At 37.3% G+C, this 24,435-nt stretch overlaps 1 long non-coding RNA gene across 1 annotated transcript; it reads right to left on the bottom strand.

Moving 5' to 3' along the window:
* Positions 1 to 3,318: 3,318 nt before the first annotated feature.
* LOC122430951 lies at positions 3,319 to 22,068 on the bottom strand. Its single transcript, XR_006266414.1, has 3 exons — positions 21,900 to 22,068; positions 10,582 to 10,593; positions 3,319 to 3,331 (listed from the first exon to the last, which is right to left on the bottom strand). It is a non-coding gene; the product is annotated as an uncharacterized LOC122430951 (long non-coding RNA).
* Between the last annotated feature and the right edge of the window lie 2,367 nt (positions 22,069 to 24,435).

Genomic DNA, 24,435 nt, shown 5'->3' with positions numbered 1-24,435 from the left:
TCAATCCTGAAAATTCACTGGAGGGACAGACGCCAAAACTGAAGCTCCAATACTTTGGCCACCTGATGTGAAGAGTCAACTCACTGGAAAAGACCCTGATGCTGGGGAAGACGGAAGGCAAAAGAAGAAGAGGGTGGCAGAGAATGAGATGGTTAGACAGCATCGCTGACTCAAGAGACAGGAACTTGAGCAAACTCTGGGAGGACAGGGAAGCCTGACGTGCTGCAGGCCATGGCGTCGCAAAGAGTAGGACGTGACTTAGTGACTGAGCAGCAGTGTTAGTTTCAGGTGTGCAACACAGTGATTAAATATTATTATAGATTTTACTCCACTTGAATTTACTATAAGCTATTGGCCTAAATCCACTGTATTGTAAATATATCCTTGTAGCTCATTTATTTTATACAGTGGTTTGTGCCTTATACTCTCCTATGCCTATCTGGCCACTCTCCCTTCCTCTCCCCACTGGTAGCCACTAGTTCATTCTCTATATCTCTGAGTCTGTCTGTTTTTGGCCATGTTCATTCATCATTAATTTTTATATTCCATATGGACCATGTTTTTCCCTGGGCATATGCTCAGGAGTGGGATTGCAAGGTCATACGGCAGCTCTATTCTTAGCTTCTCAAGGAAACTCCATAGTGTTTTCCATAGTAGCTGCACCAATTCACATTCCCACTAACAGTGTACTAGGATTCTTGTTTCTCCATATCCTTGCCAACATTTATAATTTGTAGACATGTTGCTTCTAGCCTTTCTGATAGGTGGAAGGTAACATCTCATTGTGGTTTTAAATTGACTATTTTTATTATCATAGTACTTTGATGAGTATAGTTTTGTAATACAGTTTGAAGTCACAGAGTGTGATACGTCCCACTTTATTTTTTATTCACAAGATTGCTTTGGCTATTTGGGGTCTTTTGTGGTTCCATATAAATTTTAGAATAATCAGTTCTGCTGCATGAAAAATGTTATGGGTGTTTTGATAGGGATTATATTATATCTGCAGGTTGCTGTGGGTGGTATGGACATTTTAGCCATATTTGATCCTGGACTTTTATTGGGAGCTTTTTAATCACAGATTCAATTTCAATACTTGTATTTGGTCTGTTCATATTTTTTTAATTTCTTCCTGGTTCAGTCTTGGAGGATTGAGCCTCTCTAAGAATTTGTCCATTTCTTCTAAGTTGTCCATTTTATTGGCATATAATTGCTTGTAGTAGTCTTTTCCAGTTCTTTGTATATCTCTGGTGTTGGTTGTAGCTTCCTTTTCACTTCTAATATTTCTTGATTTGGGGTTTCCATAAAGGGAACTTTGTGCTTCCCGTACCCAGATATCTGTTTCCCTCTTCAGATTTGGAAAGTTTTCAGCCTCAATTTTATGAAACACATTTTGATCTTTTTCACTCTCTTCTGAAGGCTCTATAATGCAAACATTGATGCACTTGATGCTGTCTCAGTGGTTTCTTAAACGGTTCTCATTTTGTAGACTTATTTTTATTTTTGCTGTTCTGATTGGGTGATTTCCATTATTCCATCTTTTAGAGCACTTCTGTGTTCTGTATCACCGTCTGCTGGTGTGCACCTTCTACTGTCTTTCTCACTTCAGTTGTTATATACTTAATTTCTGATCTTTCAAAATATTTTCTAGTGCCTTATTAAAATGTTCACTGTGTTCATCTAACTTTTTTTCCCCAAATTCAGTTAGTATTGTTATTACCGATGATTTGAACTTTTTATTAGGTAAATTATGTATCTGTTTCTTTAGTTTTTTCAGGGTTTCTCTCTTGTTCTTATATTTCATCTTGCTTAGCATTCTCTGTCTTTATGAAGTTACGTAAAATAGTTTCCTATCCAGGTCTGGAAGATGTGTCCTTGTGTGGGAGCATTCTTACACAGTCCTGTTCCCAGTGGCTATTGTGGGAAAGCTGGATCTGATGAGAACACAATTCACACCTGCCTGCAGGGGGCGCTAGAAGCTAAACCCTTAACAGTTGTGGCTGGAGGAGGGGCTAGACCTGATGGATGTGTGACCAGGGATTCTCAGCTGCTCAGCGGCCAGGACCCACCTACAGGGAGGCAGGAATGGGTCCCAAGTTACCGGAGCAAAAGCCCTGAAAGTTGGGTCCGAGCTGGCTCCATTTCCTCTGCTCTGCTCCCTTATGGCCCTGGCACCTTCAGCCTGGAGGGCAGCAGTTCTCAAGCACGAGGGGCCAGAACCGGTGCTGGTACCGGCCAGGGCCCATCCTGTCAGTGCCAGCAAGGGTGGTCCTCTCCCCATTTGGGTGCCATGCTGGGCTTTACCCAGCTGTGTCCCTCGAAACTGCACACTCTCCTGCATCAGTGGACCTTGCCCTGGTGGGGATTTGTTCCACAGAGGAAAAATGGTTGGCGTAGGAAAAATGGTTCAACTTGGCTCAAGTTGAAATATGCCCTAGGGCGGTTGTAGGAGACCAGCCGGAGTCCTGGTCCATTTCAAACTGCTTCCTTTGCTTTGTGCAGAAAGTAAGCAAGTTTGTGTGTGCTCTTCAGGGCTTCCTGGTGGCTTAAATGGTAAAGAGTCTGCCTGCAGTGCAGGAGATCTGGGTTAGATTGCTGGGTCAGGAAGATCCCCTGGAGAAGGGAATGACAACCCACTCTAGGATTCTTGCCTGGAGAATTCCATGGGCCAGGGAGCCTGGCGGTCTACAGTCCGTGGGGTGGCAAGGAGTCGGACATGACTGAGCTTTCAGCTAATAAGAACCAGTTTTAACATTTTCAGGTATTTTGTGATATGATTGATAAACATAGAAATCACTCAAATTAAATTTTATACTCTTACAGTTAAAAAGTTATGTTACAGATGACTCAAAAGTCATGTCTTCTTAACTATTTTACTACATTTTACTTTCAGCTATGCTCTTGAAATTATTTATATCTATTGTACACATTGGAGAAGGAAATGGCAACCCACTCCAGTGTTCTTGCCTGGGAAATCCCATGGACAGAGGAACCTGGCGGGCTGCAGTCCCTGGGATCACAAAGAATCAGACACAACTGAGAGCCTAACAACACAACTGTATCCATGGTCTGGATATGCTACATAATGGTGCGCTACTGCAAATCTCTTTTCAGCTCCAACTTCAGTGACGCCACAATGCAACTAGAAATCAATAATTGTGAAAGCGCTCACACCATGGAAATAAATCAGAAAATTCTAAAATAAGACTTTCATTTGTACCTTTCATCCCTGGAAATCTGGTTGTTAAATATTTACCAGCAACCATTGCACATATTATTTCTTTACGACTTCCTCTTTTTTCTCCAAGACATGTCCAAACATAACATATAACTGCGTTTGTCTATCATCCACTTTTCTACATAATGGATCACGGAAAAATAAAAGAAAAATATATCACAATCTACCTATTCCATATTTACTGAATGATAATAATCTTGGTACCATCCAGTGATATTGATGCTGTGGAGGATATAAGGACAAATAAAATATAGTCCCTGCCATTATGGAGGGGGCATAGAGAAATAGTCAAGTGTACACCGCTCCAGTATTGAAAATAATGCACATTTATATAAGACTGCTTGGGGCATCCCAGGTGGAGCAGTGGTAAATGATCTGCCTGCCAATGCAGGAGATACAACAGACATGGGTTTGATCCCTGGGTTGCAAAGATCCCCTGGAGTAGGAAATGGCAAACCACTGCAGTATTTTTGCCTGGGAAATCCTATGGACAGAGGAACCCGGCAGGCTACTATCCGCGGGGTCACGAAGAATCGGATATGACTGAGCATAGCACATACAAGATTGCTTAATGTTTAAAGTGTCTTCGTAAGCAGTCTTCTTCATTTGATTCTCACAAACCTCAGAAAGCAAACAAGCCAACTGGTATTGTAAGTCTCAATAGAGATCAAGAACAACACAGAGATAAAAGTAGAATCCGATCTACCTCCTTTAACTATGTGACCTGGGCTATTTGTGTTCCCTCCTGCTAAGAAAACATTTTAGGGAGGATTTCCAAATTTCATCTACTAGACTTAATAAAACTATACCTGGATACACTGAGCTTTTCCAAGAAAACCTCAAAGGCCTCTTATGGCAATCTTAAAAGTATCGGTCTATTTTTACAAAGTACAAGCACACAGTGATTCTCTAACTCTGGATTCTCACAGCCAGGACCAGTGGATAGACAGAAGACACACACATGCCACCCTTGAATCTGGCTATGCGTCAAGTATCTGGACACTGAGGGACACATACAGTCTCCAGTCCAGAATGAAAAGCTATGAAATGAAAAACATTCTTTCAAACAGGACTGCTAGAAAGAGACAAGATGCATCTAACAGGAGTGAGGATGAGACAGGCTGTAACAGCATGAAGAGAACAGCAGGAAAAAAAATAATACTTGCACCAAAAGCTCAGTCAGATTGATGATTTTAAATTGGAAAGGGAAAATATGTCACTTGCAAAAAATTGAATCAATCTGTATTTTCGTTTTTAAAGAATGTTCAGTAGATTTCTGTGGGAAAAGTTATACAAAGGTTCAAAGAGGCATGGTTGCATAGTTAGTATCAGACCCAATCAATTCAAATATATTCCAGACAATTTAGTATATGTCGATTAATGCCACTGTAAATGTAAATGCAACAAATAGAAAATTCATACAGAGGGAAAACGGAGTCACTGTTATTCTTGTTATTTTATTTTAAAAAAATGTATCCTTATCCTCTTTCTCCTTTGGTAACCTTAACTTTTTAAACTTTATCTCTATTTGATCATTATACAGAACATGACTATAAAATATACTATAGTTTCTAGTTGACTCAGTACCCAGGAGATTATTGGACATATGCAGCAAATATGCCATGTTATGACATCAAATCATTTTATTTTTCCCCAGCTTAAAAAGCAATTGATAATCCAAGTCTATCAATAAGGAAGATGAGGTTTTTTCATGGACTCTCCAATAAGTTTTCTCTCCTTAGACAAAATACCTAAGAAATGTCACTTGCCAGGGAAGAACGGAATGCAGTATAAAAAGGAATGTGAATGAGATAATCTGAGTAATGATATCTGTTTGTAGAGTATCCTTGTTTATTCACTTTGTCCTATTTCAATCCTTCTTCTATATCTGTATTATCATCCTCTTTTCCTTTAGCTCCAAAATTCTGCCTCATAACCTAAAGGGTTTATGAGTTCATTGAGAATTATGCCAGGAATGAGCCAGTACTAAAGTGGTTAGTGGATAGACCCTCTCAGGGGTGTGGGAGCAGAATGAAACTTTGATAACTACATAGGCAGATAGGCAGCAAGCCTGCAGAGACTTTGGAGCCTGTCTAGTCAAGGCTATGGTTTTTCCAGTAGTCATGTATGGATGTGAGAGCTGGACTACAAAGAAAGCTGAGCGCCAAAGAATTGAAGCTTTGAATAGCAGTGTTGGAGAAGAGTCTTGAGAGTCCCTTGGACTTCAAGGAGATCCAAGCAGTCCATCCTAAAGGAAATCAGTCCTGAATATTCATTGGAAGGACTGATGTTGAAGCTGAAACTCCAATACTTAGGCCACCTGATGCAAAGAACTGACTCATTTAAAAAGACCCTGATGCTGGGAAAGATTAGGGGCGGGAGCAGAAGGGGACGACAGAGGATGAGATGGTTGGATGGCATCATTGACTCAATGGACATGAGTTTGAGTAAGCTTCGGGAGTTGGTGATGAACAGGGAGTCCTGGCATGCTGCAGTCCATGGGGCCTCAAAGAGTCAGACATGACTGAGTGACTGAACTGAACTGAACTAAGACTACCTACCCTTATTTAAATCTGTTTCCTCATCTGTAAAAAAGGGCTAATAAGTGTACCAATTTCAGGAGGATTAAATAGTTAATACCTATAAAAAATCCTATAACTGCCAGAATGTAGTCAATTCTATATAAATTATATATAATCATATATATATACACATAAACACACACACACACCAGTTAATGCCATATAAATTATATAGATAATGACATGCAAGTTACATATGTAGATATAAAAATCAATTATCATATATATATGTATATGGACAGTCATGTAATTTGCAATAACTATTTAAAATGAAAGTTGAATTTTATCAAATCAATAATTTTGTTTTAGAATTAAGAGAGAAGTAAGAATTTAATGATATTTGCCTCATCACTTTTAGAGATTAATATCCTGACCTAGGGGCTATAGGAGGCCATAAGCTTTAAATGAAATTCATGAAAACTTCTCAAATAAGGGCATTAATTCTTTTATTAGTTACCAATGATGCATTAAAAATGAGCTAAAAACTGTGACTTAACCATAATCATTTCTTACCTCTCACAGTTTCTGTGCGTTAGATGTTCAAAATCAGCCTAGTGGGGTGGTTCTGACTCAGGATCTCTAATTAGCAGACAGTGAAATGTCTGCTCAGGCTGAAATCATTGGAAAGCTCGGCTGGTGCTGGGAGCCCAGAGTTGGTTCACACAAGGATGGAAAATTGGTACAGGTGTTGGTGGCTTTTAATTCCCCTCCACAAGGGCTTCTCCACAGGGCTACTTGAGGATCCTCAGGCCATAAGTTAGCTTCTCCTAGACATAGCAAGAGCCCCAAAAGAAATATGCAATGCCTTTTTAGGCCAAATTTCAGAAAATACATTGTCATTTCTGTCACATTCTATTACTCATATGGGTCAACTCAGGTACAATGTGTGAGGGGCCTACACAAGACCATAAATAACAGGAAGCAAGGGTCTTGGGAGCTATTTTGTAGGATGGCTATCACGCTGATAAATAATCATTTCTTCTAAGGGCTGATTTAGACATGTGATCTACCCATCTGGGCTGTTTATACTGTAGGACAATATATTCACTTCTGAAATAAACATTTATTGAAGATGTACATTTCAAGCAAAATGTTACATATTTGGTTCCATGAATCAAAGAAAACAAAGATGCAGGAGTGTAGAGAAGCCAGATGCTTTTATAAGAATCCAGCAGAGTTGGTGATGCAAAAGGGTTGACAGTGCTAGTAAAAAGAGGAGATATCTTGCTTATTATCTCATGACTTTGGTTAGTTTAAGTTAGTCCCTCAGATTTTGAGTGATTCTAAGTTAAGGAATAAAGTTTAGAGCCTTGTTATAAGGAAAGATTCACTCTATGGAATAATGGTAATCCCACCACATCAGAGATACTTTCTGAGGCTTGGGCTCGAAACTCAACCAATGTGTTCATAATAATCCGCAAAGAGTAATGGCCATGACTGAATTCACCAGGGTGACATATGCAGGAAAGTGAAGTTGCTCAGTTGTGTCCGACTCTTTGCGACCCCATGGATTGTAGCCTACCAGGCTCCTCCGTCTGTGGGATTCTCCAGGCAAGAATACTAGAGTAGGTTGCCATTGCCTTCTCCAGGAGCTCTTCCCAACCCAGGGATCAGACCCAGGTCTCCCGCATTGCAGGCAGATGCTTTACCATCTGAGCCACCAGGGAAGTGAAGGAAAAATAACTTAAATTTTTGAAGGGTCATTATATGGGATAGGAAAGGAACTATAAGTCACATGGAGATGGATTTCTGTTCAATAAGGATAATTTTAAGGTGATTTGATTGGCTATAGCTTACACGGTTGCCTTATTTGGAGAAGCCTAGCTGGATATGTGTGATTGGTCGTTCTTAAGTTTCTTTTTCTGATTCAAGTGCCTTGACATTGGCTTGGGTTTTGATTTGCTTATGCAGACCACCAAAGTATTAAAGCCAACTCAGTTGAATGGTCTCCTTATTTAATTTTTATGTAATTCTGTATATCATCTATCTAAATATGTGTATACATTATAAATAATAATATATATATATAGAAAGAGAGAGAGAAAGAGAGAGAGAGAGAGAATAGATATATGTCCCTTGCATGTTCCCTGTATGTTCCACTGTTTGCTTTAAAACAATAAAATGATATTTAAGTATGCATTATGAAAACTATAGGAGCTGAGATTCTTACGACAATCAAGCCAATTCTCCAATGCATTCAGAGATACATACTATGTTAGTGAAATAAAAAGCTTCAGAAGACTTAAGTGGCACAAGTTTCATTTACAATAAAGATTGGACTCCCTGCCAAACTTGTCTTTCAAAAATCTAGTAAATGAGACAAAGACTTCTCCAAATTCCCTGACACCAGGCTCACACAGTATTTCCTATTTCAGAAAGGGGAGAAAGGGTAGAGTTTCTTGGATTGCAGCATAGCTGCTAAATGGACTTGAACTGCAATCATCTTCTAATAAAAATATCATTAGCACATTTCAAATGGGAAGATACCTAATATCACTTCACAATTCTTATTTTAATTACCTTTTTCCTCCTCAAAATTCTAATGAAATGATTTTGCATTTACATATCTTTAATGATGTTTCAATCATCCATTATGGATATAGGCAATTTGCAACTTTTATTCAACATACTCACATGTGCACTGTTTATGAATTCCAACGTTTATTAGATAATTGACTAATTAAATCTTGTTTAGAGCTAAATTTGTTAAGCATGCCCCATAGACTTCATTTTTATTCCACTTCAATTCTGAAACGCCTCTATGTTTTCTACTGTAAAACTCTGAATAAAACAGCTCTTATCCTCTAAGATCTGTGGATTCCCACCAAGTTGATAAATGCATTTATCCTATTTCACTAACATCCCATGGATAACAAATACTAACAGCAGTGGTCTTTATAGGATATGTGAAGTCACCTGGGTGTTTATCATTTACTGACTTTTGGGGTTGCAATGGTATGAGGGCAATTAAATGTTGCTTTCTCCCAGGCCACTACACCAGAAGATTCTGGTTCATCATTTAGAAATTCTTTTATTTAGTTTATAAACATACATGACATTATGACAATCACTGAGGTTATGTAAGATATTTAGAAAGATAAGAAGGCAAGAGTCTTTGGAGAAATAAGTATGAAAGTGCTGTGGTTTCTTTGCTTTGCTTTTATAGAATATAAGATTCCATATTTCTGTAAGTATTAAGGGGAATTTGTCAAGCTTGGATAACTAATTCCATATATAAACGTATTTAATTATCCAATACACAGCTGATTTTCTAAACTGTCCACACTGAATTTGCTGAATAAATGTTACAAATGAACTATATGAGGAATGATTGAAGTATTTAAAAATGCAAATGTAAATACTTTCATATCTTGAGAGAAGAAAAAGTGAAACTGGAAACAATAATAGAATTTCTTAAAAGTTTTCTCCTGAAATTTTGCCTGCTGATTAGACTAATGACATCAAGAGACATCCCCAGTGACTACCTATCACTTAACACCAGTCTTTTTCTTACAGACCAGCTGAAACGGTTTTTACAGAGAGAAGACACAGTGTTCTTTGATCACTGCAAGTAACATCAGGATCACATCAAAGGTTCATCTGGGGCTTTGAATTCTCTTAAGATTAGACATACAGTTACATTTTCAAACAGTATCAGACTTCCAACTTCTATTAATTTTTTTCTTTTATAAATGCTATATTCCCACCACCTATATCAAGCCATAATAATTTCAGTCACTGTAATTTTTTTTAGACATGTTATCTTCTAGTATTTATATCTGCCAGTAGATATCATGAAGAATTATTTTGAAGGACTGCATGTGGAATGGGATCACGGGTAAAGACAGGTACACATCCACTTAAGACCGTGTTTATGTTAAAATGTGAGAAATAATTGTATGATAAACCATGTCCCCTCAGTAGTCCTTGAGAATACAACTGAATGCCTCAACCAGTTTGTAGATTTTTGTTTTTATTTATTTTTAACTTCCTTTATAATTAATGCCTTTTCCCCAGTTATCCATTATAACTGGATCTGGACAGCTTATGATTAGTTCCAAGTTTTTGACACTTTAAGAATGTAAGCAGTTTTTACCACAATGTAAGCAGAGTTGCTTTTGTTCACTATCTGTATTACCTGATTTACTTATATCAACTTTTCTTTTCCAAATAATTCTTGCTCTAACTCTAGAACTTCAGAAGTGATATGTTATTAAATATTCCTTTACGGGAAACCTTATAAAACTATAGTTAATTATCCTCAAATATCTATTTGTATATCTCAATGATATCGTCACTGGTGTTTACTGAGTCAATTCTACCTTATTTTAAAATGTGTTTATTTTTCCTTTTTGATGATCTATAAAATATTTAATGTGTGTTACTTGCTTAGTCATGTCCGACAGTTTGCATGGACTCTAGCCTGCCAGGCTCCTCTGTCCATGGAATTCTCCAGGCAAGAACACTGGAGTGGGTTGCCGTTTCCTTCTCCAGGTGATATTCCTGACCCAGGGATCAAATCCAGGTCTCCCGCACTGCAGGCAGATTCTTTACCATCTGAGCTATAGGGATATATTAGTCCTTCATGAAATATAAAGGTAAACTAAACAGTTCACCTAATATCAATAAGTTCATAGTCTAAAATGTGAAAGTAAGTATAATAATTCTCAGAAAAGAAAATATATCTTAAGAAGTACATACAGAGTCAATGGGAAATCTTCCAACTTCTTGTTCCCATTTGAGAAAATTAGGTAAGAATACTGGAATATTCAGCTTTTAGATGTAACATCTTACAAGTAGATGGCTTAGTCAAGCCATGTATCAGGAAAAAGATCCTTTCAGGCAGAGGGAACATAAATTGGGAATAGACATAAAGTAAGAAACTCACAACAGAGAAGTTGACTGTAATATAGTTGGATATTGTTAGACCCAAGATGATGGCATCCTAGAGGAATGCAAACTTCAATCAACCTTTCCTGGTTTTGTGAACAGAATGGGAACTACTACTCACAAAACCCTTCATGAAAGATGTTCAGAGATTGAGAGAAATAATGAACATATGAGAATATATATACTCATATATATCTATATAAAGATATATACATTCATATATATGAATATACATATTTATATGTGAATATATGCATATATATACAATGTATATATATGTTGTGTATATATAATTTATAGTAAATCATTTATGATTCAGCAAAAGCAACTGAGGCAATTAACTCCTAGGTGCATGCAAGAATATCTCTGAAACACTACAGCATTGTAGAACTTCCTTTTTGAAACAGGTAACAAGTTTAGAGGAAACATATCAGCTTTCTTCCCTTTATAAGAGCATCATAACTCTTTATGGCAAATTTAATCCTGCCCTGTATAAATAACTCTTTGTGCTCATTTATAGATTGGTTCCACCAATTTTTCTTAAGTATCTACAATATACACTGCACACTTGTGAAAACAGTTATTAAACACACATGCACAACTGAATACAATATCTTTTAAAATAGTTTGCAAAACATCTGGGAGAGAGAAAATCATGGAAAAGTATAGATGAAAGAAATAATGTTTATATGAGTGCTATCCTGAGTGCCTGAGAGAGTTCAGTTGAAGAAGTCATTTTTTTGCTGGGAGATTAAAATGAAGTCATGAATGAGAGGTTCTACAGACACTAGTTGTTGCCATTGCAATTATTGTACGTTAACTCAGGCTTCAAAAAGACATCTACTGATACCTATCAAGCATGTGTATTCTTTAAGTATTTTTTTTAAGAAAAATGTTCCTAAAGTAGTTCTCCTTAAGACATACTTCTCTTATTCCATCTTAAATTTCACCTGCCTCAAATCCAGAGTATCCACATAGTTAACTTCCCTAAAGGGATTAACAACGGAATTAACTTGACAAAAATTAGAACAGATCTTCATACTCATTGAGGCCAAATGAAAACAGCTCTAAAAGATTGCTCTCCTTCTAGTCACCATGGACAATCCCTGTTGCTATAAAGAAAAATAAGTGTAGCCCTCTTTCTTCAAGCAAAAACTCCATTTAAAATCCAGTGATATAGTTTTGGTTGGGTTCCCACTGATGGCTCCAGCCTTTCCCAGGAAGTTCTAGGATTCTAAATGCAAATTGCCATGCCACAGAAAACATATTAGCATCTGCCTAGTGGAATTCTAAGACAAGCATATTTTTTCTTCTCTTTGACAAATGATGTATTAGAGAGGGAACTAAAGGCCATCCTATTAAAAAAAAAATCTTTTTTCAGGAGAAAGCCAATATGATGACTGTTCGGCATTCTTAGCAAAATGAGAAGCTTCGCATATTTAGACAACTGGTCAACCCTCTAGGACACTTTCTTCCTGCTGCCTATAATTTATATGTTGCTATAATTTATTAATGTCCAATAAAGTGATAGATATAGTCATAGGCAGCTCTTAATATCACCAATCTACATTTTATAGACAAAGAAACTGAGATTCAGGGGTTTTGGATGACTAGCCTAATAGCAACTAGCAGAAGTTAGAGGGGCCTTCTCTGGTGACTCAGTGGTAAAGAATCCACCTGACCATGCAGGAGAGGCAGGTTCAATCCCAGATCTGGGAAGATCCCCTGGAGAAGGAAATGGCAACCCACTCCAGTATTTGCCTGGGAAATAACCTGGACAGAGGAGCCTGGCTGGCTATAGCCCATGGGGTCGCAAAAGAGCCAGACACAACTTAGTGGCTAAACAACAGCAAGAGATCAGAGGAGGGGATTTGGTGCTAATTTGAAATTTTCATACTGACAGTCCATTGGAGTATCCTGGTGAACCCTCACATTACATCTTTTAGCTGTCATCCTGCCCTTCCCGAGTGTGTTACTGTGAAAAATCCACTTAACCAGGCCCTGTGGCATAAAAAAATCAAAGAACCCTGGCTTTACAATTCAACCATCTGGGCTAGTGTGAAATGTAAACCTCTCGGATCACACCCCGCTACACCAAACAGCAGCAGTTCCTGGCACTGGCTTCATGAGACAGCTTCATAGCTGCTACACGTTTCATATATTAGGAAACAAAGTGAGAATGGAGACTTTCTCAGGAATTTTGGAAACATTATCTTTATAGAGAGCTCTGTCCACATTTCCCACTACAATGTAGGAAAGGTTTCTGTAGGTTCTCCACGTGTGGGATGGCAGAAAGGCATTCCCCTCAGAGAGAACAGCATGTAAAAAGCCTGGATGCATAAAAGGCCTTGTACCATAGATGACGAAAGATTTGGTTTTCTGTATTGAAACATGAGGTACTGTTAGAGATCTGTCCAAAAAGAAAATAGGGCCCATTTTGATCTTTTCCACCTATCTAAAGGGGTCTGACTTAAACCTGTGATTAATGTGTGGTACGTATGTATCCATAGCCAAGCATCACAGGTTTTTAAGAGTAGCATGGCCACATTTGCTTTGGAGAGAAAATTTTAGAGTAGGGGGTGAATTGGAGAAGTAAACTATTTATTGCAGGGATTAGAGAGATGGACATAAAAACAGAGTTTGGGTATTTTGCAGAATTTGTGCTTCAACAACTAGCACTCTACAGTTTGCCAGTACTAAAAAATAACTAATAGTGTATTTTTATCTGTCAGAAAAACATGCCATTAACAAACTTTGCTAGAAATTTATTTTCCTTTTTACCTCCTGGGAGTCTTTTATACCCTAACATCTTTCTTTCCTTTCCTGAATGTAGCCAAAAATTGGCATTAAACTTAGGATGTTTCAGCATTTATTTATGTCATGAGCATACCAAGGATTCTGAATTGATAAATGGAACCTCTTTATATGTTTGGGTTAATCATATCTTGTTAATAAGAGGTAGTTAGTTGGTAGGAAATCTTCAATTACAGAAGATAAATCTATATTCTGGAGATTTAATCTCCTCACTCATAGAGTCTCATCCAATGGTATAAGTTTTCTTGGCCACATAATTAGCATACCTGCTTATAGAAAAAATTGAGATCTACAGCATGAAATTGGAACATAATTGGTAAAATAAATTTCTTGAGTAATGTCACAGGAGGATAAAGATCTACCAAGGAAGAAGAAAAGAAACGTGATTCAATAGTGCAAGTAGCCATGATATTTCCATTAAAAAATAAGCTTATACATGGGCTGTCAGTGTTTAATTAAAACACAGTGAAACAGTGCATAACTCTTTATAACAATGTAATAGTTTTCTCATGGCAATTATTTCCCTTACATAGGGTAAGCTGTACATCTTAGGTAAAGTCTTACTCAGAAATTCAATTCTAGAACTATAATACAATTTGCCATACTGCAGTTTACCATTTAACAACATAATTTATTTGTGGAAAATAAAGACATGCTTTACTTGTTCTAAGTCAGTATCTCCATATGGCACATGAAAACCACAATATATTGAAATTAGGGCACATAGGATAAAAATAGTGACTCTGACACTAAAGTTCTGCTTGTTCTGAGAAATACAATGCCCCACTCTTTCACTCTTATCTTTTGTTTTAGCCATTACAAATCATTCGTAGGTCCCAAACACACTCATATCTGACTTCCTACCTTTGCATGGGCTGTTCCAGTTTCTTGACACAATCCCTTTAATTGGCTAACTACTACCCACCTTAGAGTTTTTATCAGCAACCAACTGGCTGAGGCATATCTCCTTTCATTTTTAGTACTCCATGTTATATTGAATATGATAATTATTCAATATTATAATTCAGATTACCTTGTTCATCTCCACTTTCAGATTTAAAAATATCTAAAAGTAGAGAAAAACTTAATTTTACTTCACCTAGAGTTTTTCTTCACAGTAAGTGTCAGTTGAACCCATCCCACTATTCTTGCTGGGATAATCCCATGGACAGAGGAGCCTGGTAGACTGCTGTCCATGGGGTCACAAAGGGTCTGACATGACTGAACGACTGAACACGCACACATGAGTCAGTTAACTGAATAAATGTATAAAGCAACTGACAGACAGGAGTGAAAGAATGAATAAATAGGTGAATATTAACAGAAAAAAATCACATTATATTAATTGGCAACCTCATCTCACATTTAACGTAAACTGTGCTACTGACAAGAATCCTTAATAGTCTTTATTACCAGTCTAACCCAAGTGGAAACAGAGTAGGCATTGGTGTATATTTCCATTAAATTGCACCTTGTTGAATTTAACATATTATCCCAGATCCGTGATAATTAAACTTTAATCTTCACGGGAATCACTTGAGTAAAAATGCTAAAATCTCATACTTGTGGTCCTCCCATTATGTTCCCTTGGGGAAGGCAATGGCACCCCACTCCAGTACTCTTGCCTGGAAAATCCCATGGACGGAGGAGCCTGGTAGGCGGCAGTCCATGAGGTCGCGAAGAGTCGGACATGACTGAGCGACTTCACTTCCACTTTTCACTTTCATGCATTGGAGAAGGAAATGGCAACCCACTCCAGTGTTCTTGCCTGGAGAATCCCAGGGACGGGGGAGCCTGGTGGGCTGCCGTCTCTGGGGTCGCACAGAGTCGGACACGACTGAAGTGACTTTGCAGCATTATGTTCCCTAACTCAGTTGGTCTGGGATATGGTCAAGAATCCTGGAGGAGAAAATGGTAACCCATTCCAGTATTCTTGCCTGGAAAATCCCATGGACAGAGGAGCCTGGTGGGCTATAATCTATAGTAACACAAAGAATAGTGTCAACAATTTAAATTAATAGTGTCAACAATTTATAGTTACACAACAGCGACTGAACACACACACAGGAATGGTCAAGAATTCTGACTTTAAAAAAAAAGATACTTCAAGTAAACCTCATGTAAGTGATCCAGAAGTCTTATTTTAATAAACACTCCTACCGAGTCATCTTAATTCACTTTTTTTTTTTTTTTTTGCATTTACTGTCATGGCTAAACCTATTCCACCCTAAAGATATGAGTGCACCCTGCATCTTCTTGTACAAAACACTGATTCTGTGTAAGAAGTTCAGGACAGACTATGGAGGCAGAACAAGGTGATTTTTTCTATAAAAATTAACCTTGAGCCATCAACATGATTGAAACTCAAAAGCTTGTCTATAAATCCATCCCTTAGTTGCCAACTTATTCACAAGTATATGCTGAGAGACTGACCATGTCAAATGAGGGCCTCAGCCTCATAAACTCTGTATTGACTTACTTTCTCTAATCAATCTATATCTTCATAATAAAGAGAAGAGATAGGCTTGGTGGGACATGTTCTAGCCTCCTTGGAATCATATAAGTTTAAATTGTTGCTCTTTATTTAAGGTAAGCATAAAGCAGCCTTTAAAAAATTGTTCTAGAATTTTCCTAAGAATACAAATGAAAATTTCCCCCCTTTAATATATATATATGTATATACATATATATTCATACACATATGTGCATATAATCTTAATCCTCACAACAATAAATCCTTAGATTTAAATCCTCTTTTAAATTTAAGAAGCAAAGCACTAATATTTTCATTCTTTAAATAAGAAACCAGAGAAATTTAAATTCAAAGAAATAAGTAGTAAAACTTGATCTGGAGTAGTCTAATTCCTGAGTTTGTGTCCATTCTTCCATTAGCTCCTTGGGAAAGAGAAGGTATTAGCCACAATAAATCTGTGTCTACCGACAGCCCCCCTGGAAGCCCTATTATTTATAATAGAAACACACCGAAATGAATCAACTGATGACGAATCTGAGGAGCACAGCTTTGAACAAAGCCAAAGTCTACACATATGCCCTCGGTCAATCAAGGCAGAGTGTTGTATGTGCCCAGTGAGACAACACATGAAGTAACTACTTGGCACCTACCATGTATCAAACCTTGATCTTACGAACAATGACCTCATCCTTGCAGGCATACAAGTGATAATAAGACATTGTACTTGTCTTCAACACTTATAACCTATTAAGGAAGAAAGATGAGTAAACAGGACATATTATCATGACTGCAAATATGAGGTCCCACGTGGACCTTTAGCGAGCCCAGAGATTAATACCAACCAGATAGATCAGGATAACTCTATGAAGAAGCTAGTATATAAACACACCGGGAACAGTAATAAAGTAGAAACTCCACTTTATTCAAGTCTCTACTCTGTGAATCTGTGAGGTTTTCTGTCTAGTGAACTCCCTCAGCAGGATGAAGCTGAGGATTCAATTTCATTTTAATTGCATTAAATCCCAGAAGACTAGGAAAATTGCAAATTCAGTCCCTGAAGTGAAAAGACTGTACTAATATCAGTCTTCATGCTTAACTGAAGCAAATACAAAATCCACTAATTAGCAGAGGCAAAAAGAATAATTTAAGACTTTATTTAATTGAAAGCTCATAACTTATAACACAACAATTATTTAATTAGATCATCCTTATATTAATCTCTCTCCCTCATACTTACAAATTCCATCAAGTTAGCTCACCATACTTAGCGATTTAATAAAGTTTTCTGAACTCACTTTTTTAGGAATGACCATTGTTCTACATATTTAGGAATTGAGTTCTACAGATTCTACTTTGAGTACCCAATATAAAGGGAAAAACTGGAGGACAATTACATAAGAGTAAAATGGATTTCAATATTTGTCTGCTATTTATTCTTCCAAAACTTTCTATCAAACTCTCAACTTTTGTAGTGGAATTATAAGTTATTTGAACTCTAATTGTTAAAAATATGAACATATTTTCCAACAGAGGGAACTTCTCTTTGCCCATAAATACCCGAAGTGAAGTCAAAGTCACTCAGTCATATCTGACTCTTTGAGACTCCATGGACTGTAGTCTGACAGTCTCCTCTGTCCACGGAATTCTCCAGGCCAGAATACTAGAGTGGGTAGCCGTTCCCTTCTCCAGGGATCTTCCCAACCCAGGATTGAACCTGGGTCTCCCGCATTGTAGGTGTATTCCTTACCGTCTGAGCCACCAGGGAAACCCTAAATACCAGAAATATATATGGAATTATCTTTAGTGATCTTTGGCATAGAGAATGTTCCAAGGAAAAGCAACTTCTCTGTAACATATGGCACATTTGCCAAGTTCTTTGATATTCAATCCACTGTTGGTGCTCTCTTGTATGTCCGTGTTGATATTTCTTATGTTTTAACCATATATTGGTGAGCATTTGCTTCCCAGGATGCGCTAATGGTAAAGAACCTGCCTGCCAATGCAGAAGACACAAGAGAGTCCCTGGGTTGGGAAAACCCTCTGGAGGAGGGCATGGCAACCCACTCCAGTATTCTGGCCTGGAGAATCCCATGGACAGAGGAGACTGACAGGCTACAGTTCTTTGGGTCGCAAAGAATTGGACACAACTGAAGCAACTTAGCACGCATACACACACTTGGTGAACATTTGCATGTACAAATCAGTGTGTTAGTGGCTCAGTAAACCCCAAACATAAGTTATTCTTCCTTGATGTTTGGTTTTCTACAGTTGCAATATTTTTTATTATTTTTGCCCCATCATTATCACTTTGTAACAGCAAGCATGTTGCCACAGCCTTTGCAGGACTTTTGTCTTCTTTTCACTCACATAACTCTCTCTCGTTCTCCTTCTCTCTCTGTCTCTGTATTTTTCTCCCCCACCCTCCCCTCTCACCCTCTCTCTCTCTCGCTCTCTCCTCTTGTCTGCAGTCTTTTCCTTTTAATCTCTCACTTTCTTCCTGCATCCATTTCTCCTTTGTCTACCACTATTTGACTTTAGCCTCACTTCTCTATTGAAACTGTTCTATCTGAGGTCAAAAATGACTTCCTACTTTCATAAATAATATCTTAACCTTATCTTAATTTGTTTCAGGAAAGAAGCAGGAGATGGGGGTAGGTAGGCAAAATGTTATCAGAATTGGAGGTGGGGTGGGGTGTAAGGGAATGCATTAGAAATCTTGAGATGACATAGTTTAAATGTTGCTAAAGTGTCTGCATTTTTGCACTGGGATTCTTTCCCAGTCTGGAGAGTTAGAGGGGCAGCAACAGATAAAATGGCCAAACAGATAAAATAGAATAAAGTTGGTCCCTTACTTTGTATTTTGCCTTTTTTGACTTGACAGCTTAGTACCAATAATGCTAATAAACTACAGCTTCATTGTTATTACTCAGGCTCCAGGTGTCTCCTAGTTCAGGTCTCTTTGGCCTTTTATTTGAATAATTATAATAACTTCTAACCAGCACCCTGACAATTCCATCACTAATCTAACCTCCAGAGTCGTGAGAATTACCTTTCACGTGTGAAAATGCTGTAAAATAAAATGGCCAAAGATTCACTACTTTAACCCAACTGTGGTTATAATTTTGTAATGTTTAGCTTTACATAATTGTCTTTATATGGTATAGATTCGTTTCTGTCCTACCAACAACACTTTGCCATAGTATAAGCATTTCCCTATGACACCTGGAGATACAGTAGAAAAGATTTTTCACAGAACTTAAACTGAATAAGTATTGCTCCAGTGCTGTCAGAAACCCTTATTTTAGGAACTCAATAATCACAAGGTATAGAAAACAAATAGGAGTAACCAAACCACTAGGATTCAAATCTTGTCTCAAACTAAATAGCCTGCAACTTTGAATAAGTAATTTGATATTGCTACATCAAAATATTTACATTAGAGAAGATATATTTGTATCATATAATTTTTGGGAGGATCAAATAGATAAATGACTGTCTGGCACATAGTAACACATATTACATATATATAAATACATTACATCTATGTAAGTAACACATATAATATGATATATATCTTATACATTATATATAAGCAACACATATGCTATATATATAACATATAGTAATGTGATACATGTATATATATGTGTGTGTGTATGTGTGTGTGTGTGTGTGTGTGTATTAGTGCATCTGGAAAGCATGAGGAAAACATACACACATATTTTCTGGGAGGGAGGTGTGCGCTAATAGCTTCAGTGTGTCTGACTTTTTGCATCCCCATGGACTGTAGCCCTCCAGGCTCCTCTGTCCAAGGGATTCTCCAGGCAAGAAAATTGGAGTGGGTTGCTATGCTTTCCTCCAGGGGATCTAGCTGACACAGGGATGGAACCTGCGTCTCTTAGATCTACCTGCATTGGCAGGCAGGTTCTTTACCCCTAGCAGCACCTGGGAGGGTGGTAAATCCGTATAACAAAGAAGCCAGAGACTGGATTTCAAAAATCAAAGAATGTGTTTCAAAAGGCAAAGAATGGATTCCAAATTTTAGATATATTGTATCTAATGTAGCTCTAACACTAGTAGTCACTATGCGATTTTGGGCAAATCTTCCTACCCAGCTACTTACAACTGTGATTATATCCTGTAGGTTTCATAGATGAGGAAAACTAAGGGTTAGACAGTCTCTTAACCAACATTTCACAAATGGGAAATGAAACCAAGGATTCAAAAGCAACTCCTGACTATACTGTGACCTCTGTAAAATACACACATTGATTCAAGAGATCCTGAAAATTCTTTGAACAAGCATCAATTACATGATACTCTAAAACAGTTACTAAAATAAGTGAATATAGTCCTACTCAGTTAAAATGTATTAACTGAGACATTATCTAACACTTTTTCATAGAGACATTTCTGTAAAAGAAATAAAATCATCTCTGCTGATTACAAAAATAAAATACTATCCCATTCTTTACTGTGAGATTCATTTTTCTTTTCCTATTTCTTGACACAGTGCCAAAAAACATAGACATTTAGCGATTGTTCTTTTTTTTCCCCTTCCTACTTGTTAGACTGTGATGGAAAATAAATAATGAAAACCTCTTTACTGCCAAGAACTGTTCCAGTGTATTCAGAAGCTCTGCTAGTAACAATAGACATCTTTATGTCAAAATTACCTTTACTGAGATATTTCCTCTTTCTTCTTTGATTCAAAGGTATGTTTTACAATAGCAGCATAAAGCCTACATTAAGTGTAAACTTCAAGAAGTATAACTGAATAGTATAATATGTTCAGTGCCAAAGTTCACACTGCCTTGAACCTTACAAATGTCACACTATCTTACAGGTTTCAAAAATGTGTCTTTACTGGGAACTTAAAAAGCTTCAAAGGTTTCTGAGTCAGGCTCCAGGCTCCTGTAATTGGAGGGTGGACGTCTTCTCACACAAAATGTGCCCAGAAATAGACTAGAAATAAGCAAGATGGTTCTGACTGGAAGTTCAGTGAGAAAGCTTATATGTTACTAAGTCCCCAGTTATGAATTAAAGATAAAAATTATTTAATGTGGAAATATCATTATGGCCCAAGGAGAATGTGTAGAACTAGATACAACTTTAGAGTTATTTAAACCAAATGCTTCCTTTTGAATCAAGGAAACTGAAGTCCAGAGAGGTTAGTAAGGTAACATCATGCAGTGAGTTCAGGAAAAAGTTGGGACTGGAATTGGGACTTTTACTGCAATGAAACTTATGATGTGTTTTTCGATGTGCCATTTAATGTGTAAGACTGACATCAGGCCAGCCTACCAGAGTCTGTCATTCTGATTGTAAACATATTGCTTGGCGTTTGTTTTTAATGAACTAAAAGGGAGGATTCGTGAATGCCTTGTTGCATATGAAGTTGTTAAAAATTTACGTTCAAGCTAAAACTGAAGTGAAAGAAAGGGATGCCGCAGGGAAAGTGTCATGTCATTGCAAGAAAGGATCAGTTTATTTTCAAACTTAAATATAAGCAAAAAGTGATATTTTTTTCTGCCTAAGGGTTTGAACACCCCTCTTTTCAGTGAAAATAGTAAAGAAGCCACCACCAGAGAAAGAGAACCGATGGAAACATACGAGAAACACAGAGAGGTCTTGAGTCAGGGACAGAGAGGTATGGCATCCTGAGTCCCAGGCAAACTTCAAAGATCATAATAGCGAGAAAACGAGGCTGAGCAATATTCTACTGTGTACAGGGCCTACATCTTCTTTATTCATTCATCTTTCAATGGAAACCTAGGTTGCATCCATGTCCTGACTATTGTAAACATGCTACAATGGACGCTGGGGTATATGTGTCTTTTTCAGTTATGGTTTTCTCAGGGTAGATGCCCAGCAGTGGGATAGCTGGAGAATGTCACTCAACCATAGAAAGCAACCGATTGTAGTCAGTTCTACTGAGGTGTATGAACCTACAGCCTGTTATACAGAGTGAAGTAAGTCAGAAAGAGAAAAACAAATATTGTACATTAATACATACATATGGAGTCTAGAAAAAAATGGTACTGATGAGCCTATTTGCAGGGCAGGAATAGAGACACAGAGGTAGAAAACAAACTCGTGGGCATAGTGGTTGAAGGAGAGGGTGGGACAAATTGAGAGAAACATATACATTACCACATGTAAAATAGAAAGCCAGTGGGAAGTTACCATATAACACAGGGAGCTCAAGATGGTACTCTGTGACAACCTAGAGTGGTGGGATGGGGAGGAGGGAGAGAGGCTTAAGAGGGAGGGGACATGTGTGTACTCATTGCTGATGTTTTCCAGCAGAAACCAACGCAACAGTGTGAAGCAATTATCCTTCAATTACAAAGCGAACTAGGCAAAGCCTGTGTAAAAATCGTGTGTTATGGACTGAGAACACCAATCCTGTATTTGGACCAAGTGAACAAGCAGAAGACAGTGAGTCATAAAGGTTTCACCGTGACAATTTAAAGTCCCATTAAAACTCTGTAAAATGGCACCAATATGACATCATTAGGAAAAGTCAGATTGAACCAGCTCAAATATAATTGTGCTGGGCAGATTAACGACAAATTATTCTTAGCTCTTTTAATATTTGGAACCAGAGAATGACATTGATATCATTCCTTAGAGCATTAGTACTATTAAATATGAATTAAAATGGCAGATATGCAAAAATATGTGTAATTTTTGGGGAGTAGATTTTAAACTTTGGTTTTAGTCATCTTAATAAATATCTCAGTTAAAATATGCACTTTACTCTCTTGATGTTGTTAAAGATACACAAATTTCAAGACTGGGTAAATCCACTCTGTTTGACATTCAAGGTTTTCGTGTGTGTGCATGCTAAGTTGCTCTAGTTGTGTCTGACTCTTTGTGACCCTATGGACTGTATAGTCCGCTAGGCTCTTTTGTCCATGGGATTTTCCAGGCAATTCCAGCCAATTTTGGAGTGGGTTGCCATTTCCTACTCCAAGGGAACTCCCCAACCCATTGATGAAATCCGTTTCTCTTACGTCTCCTAAACTGGCAGCCAGATTCTTTGCCACTAGCACCGCTTGGGAAATCCCATATAGGCATATTACATACATGTATATAATAACTGAGAACTCTCCATTTTATAGATAAGCCTATTATGATAGTGTGTTCACTCACTTCTAGAGATAAGTGCCAGCTAGAGAAAACAGGGAAGTTCAGCTACAGAAAACAGAAACAATAGCTAACGTTCAATCTATTTTGCTGTGGAATTTTTATTGAAGGTTTAAATCAGAGATTACAAATTGGTTCTGTCTTATGTGCCAACTGAATTAATTGTTAGAAAGAATTTTGGCATAGAGTCTGAGATTCCATCTGCTCTCAGCAGGATAAGAGGGTGTATTTGAGGAAAAAAAAAAAAAAAAAAGCCTGCTCTGGTTGAAAGAGGACACCAGGCCTTATGCCTACTGTAGACAATCTAAGGACTTCGAGAATATCATTACATGTTCAAAATTGTGTCAGTTCAGGCACAAAATATCTTGAGAAACACAAATCATTGACTACTATTCTCATGGACCTTGAAAAGTCTTATGTTATAAGAATGAACTAGAACATATTGTATATGTGTAGTTGCATGTACTGAAAGGGTGACTTCTGCATAAATGCTAGACATGTTTTAAGAATTCAGAATCTTATGAAAGCAAAAGCCTGCAAGGCAATAAATTGGCATGGTGATTGGATTAAAGATAGCTATTCTTGACCTTAATAATGACTATGTACAAATAATAATCACAGTTGCTAATTTTAATCAAAATTTAGAAAATGAAAAATTAAAGTTGATATTTAAAAGAAAATTTATATAAACATTCCAGATTGCTAAAATTTTGGAAAATCTAATGAAAGATGTGTGAGCAGTATAAACTATGAAAACCAAAAACCATTGCTGAGAAAACTTAAATAAGATCCAAAATAACAAAGAAATGTACAATGCTCATGAATTATAGAGAGACTCTATAATTGTAAAAATGTCATTCTCTTCAAATTGATCTCAATCATAATGCAAAAAGAAGGATGTGTATGTGTTGAATACTGACAGGTTAATTTTAATTCATTTATATTGTAAGACAAAGCACCAAAATAGTCAAAACAATCTTGAAGGAAAACAAGACTGAAGAACTTATACTACCATATTTCACTTCTACTATAATTAAGAGAGTATAGTATTGGCACAGAGATAGACATTTAGATCAACAAAAAGAATAAATAGTTTTCTTTCTTTCCATCTGTGTGTCTGTCTGTCAGTCTATCTGTCTGTCTTTTATAAGATACACACTTCAAAAGTCACTTACAACATAGTGTTACTGCAATTCAATGAGAAGAGGATAGCACTTTCAATAAATGGTATTGGAGAAGCTGGGTATCTTGTATGGAAAAAAAGTAAACTGTTACTCCTACCTCAA

This window comes from Cervus canadensis, chromosome 29, assembly GCF_019320065.1.
Source record: "Cervus canadensis isolate Bull #8, Minnesota chromosome 29, ASM1932006v1, whole genome shotgun sequence".
In the NCBI taxonomy this organism is placed as follows: Eukaryota; Metazoa; Chordata; class Mammalia; order Artiodactyla; family Cervidae; genus Cervus; species Cervus canadensis.
This window is presented reverse-complemented; position numbering and strand designations above follow the sequence as displayed.